Here is a 6,036-nt window from a genome sequence, read left to right as displayed (position 1 = left end):
ATTTTTTTAATTTTAAATTTTCTTAGTCGTTTGGCTCATTTCTTTCTATTTATAGTAGACACTGGGGGGGAGTCTCACTCTTGCTCAGGCCGGTCTCGAACCCCTGACCTGGAGCGATCCTCCCGCGTGGGCCTCCCAGAGTGCTGGGATCACAGGCCTGAGCCACCGGGCCTGGCCTCCTTCTTGTTTTTAGCTTTTGTTTTTTTTTTTTTTATCAGAAGCAAGTTCTCCCTGCAGAAGAGAACTGGCCCTTCTAGCATTTTCAACATATGTAATTTAAAGTCTCAGTAACCTTAGTTTTTGTGAAAACCTACAAAATAAGCAATTTGAACAATTTTTTACATACCATTTTATGACATGTTTATCCCTAATTTACCTACTTGGTTCAAACCAAGTTTGAACATTTGTGGTAATTCTGTGAGACATAGGACGAAGCTAGCCTTCATATCAAGTCAGCGCCCTGTTGACCATTTACAGCATATAAATATTAGGTGGGAATCAGCTAAGGAAGAAGCCTAAAGTTAAGTACCTGGGCATTTTGCTGATCAGAAGGCACAGCTCTTTTCATTAAACTGAAGTGGAAAATTCCACTGACAAATCTCCACTATTGCTATCTCCCCTAACAGCTGTCACTCTTGCCTCTGTAAACTGCTTGCAGGCGCCAAGGTGGCTCAAGACCCTGCGTCCGCTAAAGATAACCTCATTGTAACTGTGCCCCGCTCCCTCCCTAAACAAAACGTATAAAACACTGCTACGTTCTTTTCTCTGGGCTCAGAATTTGGGAGGAAAAATCCCCTCTGAGTCTGCCGGCATAGTTAAACCTGTTTGCCAATACCTCTGTGTGCCTCTCAGTCTATTCCTGGTCAATTCAGCTGTAACATTTTGGTTCCCTGATGGGGAAACCCTGATTGCACTGGCCGTTGGGTCCACTGGCTCGGGACGGAAGTTAGCCGACTGACCCTGACAACCGGTGAGGATCCAGGCGCCTAGACCCCGGTTGTGGACAATTTCTTCTCCGTTCAGAAGGGCTCCTCCGACCCACGCTCCCGGACCCACCCGGACACCAGTGAGGTGTAGGCAACCAGGAAAACCAGGAGCGGCCATCTGAACCGCAGTAAGGTCCCGGGACCCAGTCCGAAAGGAGCCAGGCCCATCTCAGGACGGAAGAGGAGACTGCTCACCTCCTAAAGGAAAGGTTAAAATTCCCAGAGGGGGAATGTAAAACCTCTGTCTCTTCCAGAAAGGCTAGAAATTCCCCAAAGGGGAAGGGAATGTAATAACCTCTGTGTGTGTGGTGTGTGAGTGTGAGCGTGAGTGCTACAGCTCCATGGCCAAAAGCTAGGGAGCTCGATTGGTACTTGCGATTCATACTTGCGGCTCTGTGGCAGCGTCGAAAGGCATAACAGTGACTCACTCTTCCGAAAGGGGAGTGACCTGGCCCGGGGTTTATACAGGTGCATTTCACCAAGACGTGCCTAAATCCCCACAAGGGGAGCAGCCAGGCGGACAACTGAAAGTAACCCCTCCTCCCTGTGCGACTCCAACCAGTAGGAACACTATGGGGCGGAGTGGGGGGGGGGACCGAGTCCAAACCAACCGCACTCAGGTGCATGATCAAAAATTTTAAGAAGGGGCCGGGCGCGGTGGCTCACGCCTGTAATCCTAGCTCTCTGGGAGGCCTAGGCGGGCGGATTGTTTGAGCTCAGGAGTTCAAAACCAGCCTGAGCAAGAGCGAGACCCCCTCTCTACTAAAAATACAAAGAAATTAATCGCACAACTAAAAATACATAGAAAAAATTAGGCGGGCATGGTGGCACATGCCTGTAGTCCCAGCTACTTGGAGGCTGAGGCAGGAGGATTGCTTGAGCCCAGGAGTTTGAGGTTGCTGTGAGCTAGGCTGACGCCACAGCACTCTAGCCCGGGCAACACGGTGAGACTCTGTCTCAAAAAAAAAAAAAAAAAAAAATTTTAAGAAGGAATTTTCCGGTGACTGTGGAGTTAAAATGACTCCGAATCACCTCCAGACACTCTGCGAAGTAGAGTGGCCATCCTTTGGAGTTAAGTGGCCCAATTCGGGCACCCCCGACATTTCTATTACCCAGGCAGTCTGGAAACGAGTTACAGGCACCCCAGGACACCCAGATCAGTTCCCCTATATAGATTCCTGGCTAGGAATTGCCCAAACTCTGCCCCCTTGGCCCGGTTCTGCATAGAGAAGGGACAGAGCAGGGTACTCTTTGCCCAGTGGCCGTGGAGGCCCCTTTGATCCCAGCCCCAAGCTGGTTCACCAAGGGCCGCCGGAAGATGAACTCCCCCTGCCACCTCTGTACAATCCCGGCAACCCAACTCCCAGGACCCACACTGCCAGCATCGGACACCCCGCTACCCCCACTGCCTGATGACCCGGCCGAGGAGACTCCAGCAGCTCACCATCTCTGTTCTGCTCAGAACCCAACTCCATCCCTCCAGTTGCCAGTCCGTGAGGTCCGAAATCAACTCCGGGTTGCTGAGGATGGGGCTATCCAGCAGGGGCCGCCAGTGCTCTATTATCAACCCTTTTCAACTACAGATCTCCTGAATTGGCAAAACATACTCCTTTTCACTCAGAAAAGCCACAAGCCGTGATAGACAATGCACCAGCGGGCATCCTCGATCCAGAGACATGGGCACATCAACCAGTCCCAGATGTTGCGCCTATGCAGCAGCCCTGGGAGTGGTGCCGCCACCCGTGCCCTGTGCCCCACGAGCTCCCGCCACGGCGCCTGCAGCAGGCAGAGGTCCGCCACCAGCCAGGACCGGCAGGAGCACGGGGCTGCGGGGCCGGGCATGGCTGGGAACGGCACCTTTTGTCCCCAGAAACCCCTGAAAGTGGGCGGCAGGCGCACAGAGGCGGTGGGCAGCCCCAACGTGGAGGAGCCGGCGCGCAGAGCCGGCATGGGCCAAGGGCATGGCGCAGGGGGGCCGCCACTGGGCCGGCCAGGCATGCTGCTGACACTGGCAGCCGCTCCTGGCTGAGGGCTCTGCCAGCAAGTACGACTATGTGAGCTTCCAGTCAGACGTCGGCTCATACCCCAGAGGCCGCTTCCACGCCAAGCCACCGCAGTGCGTGGACATCCCCGCGGACCTGCAGCTGTGCCACAACATGGGCTACAAGAGGATGGTGCCGTCCAACCTGCTGAAGCACGAGACCATGGCCCAGGTAAAGCAGCAGGCCAGCAGCTGGGTGCCCCTGCTCAACAAGAACTGCCGCATAGGCATGCAGGTCTTCCTCTGCTTGCTCTTCACGCCCGTCTGCCTCGACTGGCCCATCTACCCGTGCCGCTGGCTCTGCCAGGCTGTGCGCAACTCGTGCAAGCCTGTCATGCAGTTTTTTCAGCTTCTACTGGCCCAAGATGCTCAAGTGCGACAAGTTCCCTGAGGGGGATGTCTGCATCACCATGACCCCGCTCAATGCCCCCGAAGCCTGAAAAGCTAGAAGGTTTTGTGGGAATGAACATCACTCAACTGTTGGAGGCGGCCCAAAAGGTGTACCGGAACTAAGATCATGTGGCCCAGAGGGAAAGCGAAAAAAAGGATGAAGCATAAGGCCACCCTCCTGGCAGCAGCACTTGGGACTCCTGCGTCTACCCCAGGGCTCGGTACAAAACCTGAGAGGGGGCCCCGCAGGAAGGGGACACTAAAACCGGACCAGTGCACATACTGCAAAGAGACAGGACATTGAAGAAACGAGTGCCCACACCAAAAGACTGCCCCCCTCCAAGACAAGGCCCTTCTCAGGGGTTCCAGATGGAACCAGAGACCCAAGATCTCATTGGACTTGCAGGCACAAACTCTGATTAGGACCGACCGGGCTCCCTTAACCTTGGGCCCCGGGAGCCCATGGTCACTGTGGATGTGGGGGGCCGGCCTGTAACCTTCGTGATGGACACCGGAGCTGAGCACTCAGTGGTGACCACCCAAATCACCCCTCTCACAGGGCGAGAGACAACCATAATTGAAGCCGCTGAAAACCAGGTAGCCAGGCATTTCTGCCAGCCCCGCTCCTGTCAGCTTGGGGGACATCAGGTAACACACAAGTTTTGTACTTCCCAGACTGTCCAGTTCCCTTGTTGGGAAGGGACCTCCTACACAAGTTGGGGGCCCAAATCACTTTCCACGCCGAAGGTATGGACTGCCACTCTCAATCGGCAGTGACAATGGGCCAAGCTTCACGGCAGAGATCACGCAGACTTTAACCAAGATATTAGGGATCAAGTGGAAATTCCATACTGCATATAGACCACAAAGCTCAGGGAAAGTAGAGAACATGAACCACACCCTTAAAAATACCCCTGCAAAGATGTGTCAGGAAACAGGGTTACCTTGGATAGACTTACTCAGTCTAGCATTGCTTAAAGTCAGATGCACTCCAGGGCCAACAGGATATTTCAGCCTTTAAAATTTTATATGGAAGACCCCCACCCATAATCAGCTTAAGGGAGACATCACCCAGATAGGAGAAAAGACCCCGCATACTCAGATCATTTCCCTATCCAAAACCCTGAGTCAGATTCATCACAATGTTATAGAAAGGATCCCTGCAGCGATGGGACACCCAGTCCAGTCACACCAGCCTGGAGACTCAGTCTGGGTTAAAGATTGGAAGAAAACACCACTAGAGCCCACCTGGATAGGCCCCCACATTATAGTCTTAATCACACCCACTGCTGTTAAAGTTGAAAGAATAGCACCCTGGATTCATCACATGAGAATAAAGACAGCCATACCTGAGAAAAACCAAGACACCTGGACAGCGCAACACAACCCAGAGGACCCACTAAAGATCCACCTCCGGCATAACGACGGCCCAGCAACCATGCCAGAGGTCACCCAGGCCGAATGACCGGGCCAGCCTATTACATCACCATTGGACTATTCAGACTATTGGCCCTATTATTCGGCATTGGACTTTACTCAGTGGCCCCAGAGGACTGGGGGCCAGGGAAAAAACTGTTATTAGTCATTTTATGTTGGGCTGTGGTAGGATCCCTTTTCTGGTTACAATATTGTTCCCCAATCTAATCTTTGTCTGTCTCCCACTTACAGTCATCAATAGCCCTCTCCCTTGCCCTCCAGAATGTATCCAGGACATCTAGAAATGTGATGATTTAGGTGATGATTTTCACCCTTGTTACAGAGCTAAAGAGTTTTGGGCTTGTACCAGTCTTAAGGGAGGTTGTTACATAGACCCAAAGATCTGCACTCAGGGGGGCAGAAGATATTGGACAGGTACTACAACAAAAGACGGGTGCAGACCAGACAGAGATAACAGGCCAGAAAAGGGTGCCAGAGTCTGCTGGGGGTACGTTCCAGGGCTCCTCAGTGGAACCCGAGACATTGAAAGTACAAAGGATATGTCAAAGCCAGCTTTAAGGCCCCAGGATACTGCTTCACAACTTCCAGATCCCCCGAGTATAGTAAGGCCAATTTCGGGGCCCCTGGATACTACTCCCCAGATAGCCAAGTTTCTCAACGCCACCCTTAATGCTCTGCCTAATCACACCCAATGTTGGATTTGTCTGCCCCTCCAAAGACGAGTATACCTTAGAGTCCCTGTCCCCTTGGGTTAAAACAATTCCATCAGTTCCACCATTAACCCCAGCAAGACACACATAGTTAGACCAGTGGCATATAACGTCCATCTGGCTGAGACATCCAACATCACTTGTCTCGTCAACCTAAAAGGAAATAAACCTATAGAGACTCTGCCAGTCAGTCTATGCAGCAACAACCAAACTCTCAACTCCAGTGTACACTGTCCAAGAGAGGGCTTGTTCTTCCTTGGTGGTAGCACTGCTTACCTTTGCCTCCCAGTCAACTAGACTAGGGTCTGCACCCAGATTTTCCTTACCCTGGACGTCACTATATACACCACTCCTCAAATGGAGAAGGTTTTAAACTCCCACCCAAGTGTCCGAGAAAAGCGAGTGGCTTCTTTACTTATACCACTCCTCATGGGAAGAGGCATCATAGCTGGGGTAGGGGCTGGACTTGGTG

General features: G+C 52.4%; 1 pseudogene; it reads left to right on the top strand.

Annotated features, from left to right (window-relative positions):
• The first annotated feature begins 2,631 nt into the window (after positions 1-2,631).
• Positions 2,632-3,467, top strand: LOC105818992 (annotated as a pseudogene).
• The last annotated feature ends 2,569 nt before the right edge of the window (positions 3,468-6,036 follow it).

Source organism: Propithecus coquereli, unplaced genomic scaffold (genome assembly GCF_000956105.1).
Source record: "Propithecus coquereli isolate 6110/MARCELLA unplaced genomic scaffold, Pcoq_1.0 Scaffold461, whole genome shotgun sequence".
NCBI classification, from domain to species: domain Eukaryota; kingdom Metazoa; phylum Chordata; class Mammalia; order Primates; family Indriidae; genus Propithecus; species Propithecus coquereli.
The sequence above is the reverse complement of the archived record's forward strand: the minus strand, read 5'-3'. Positions and strand labels throughout refer to the sequence as shown.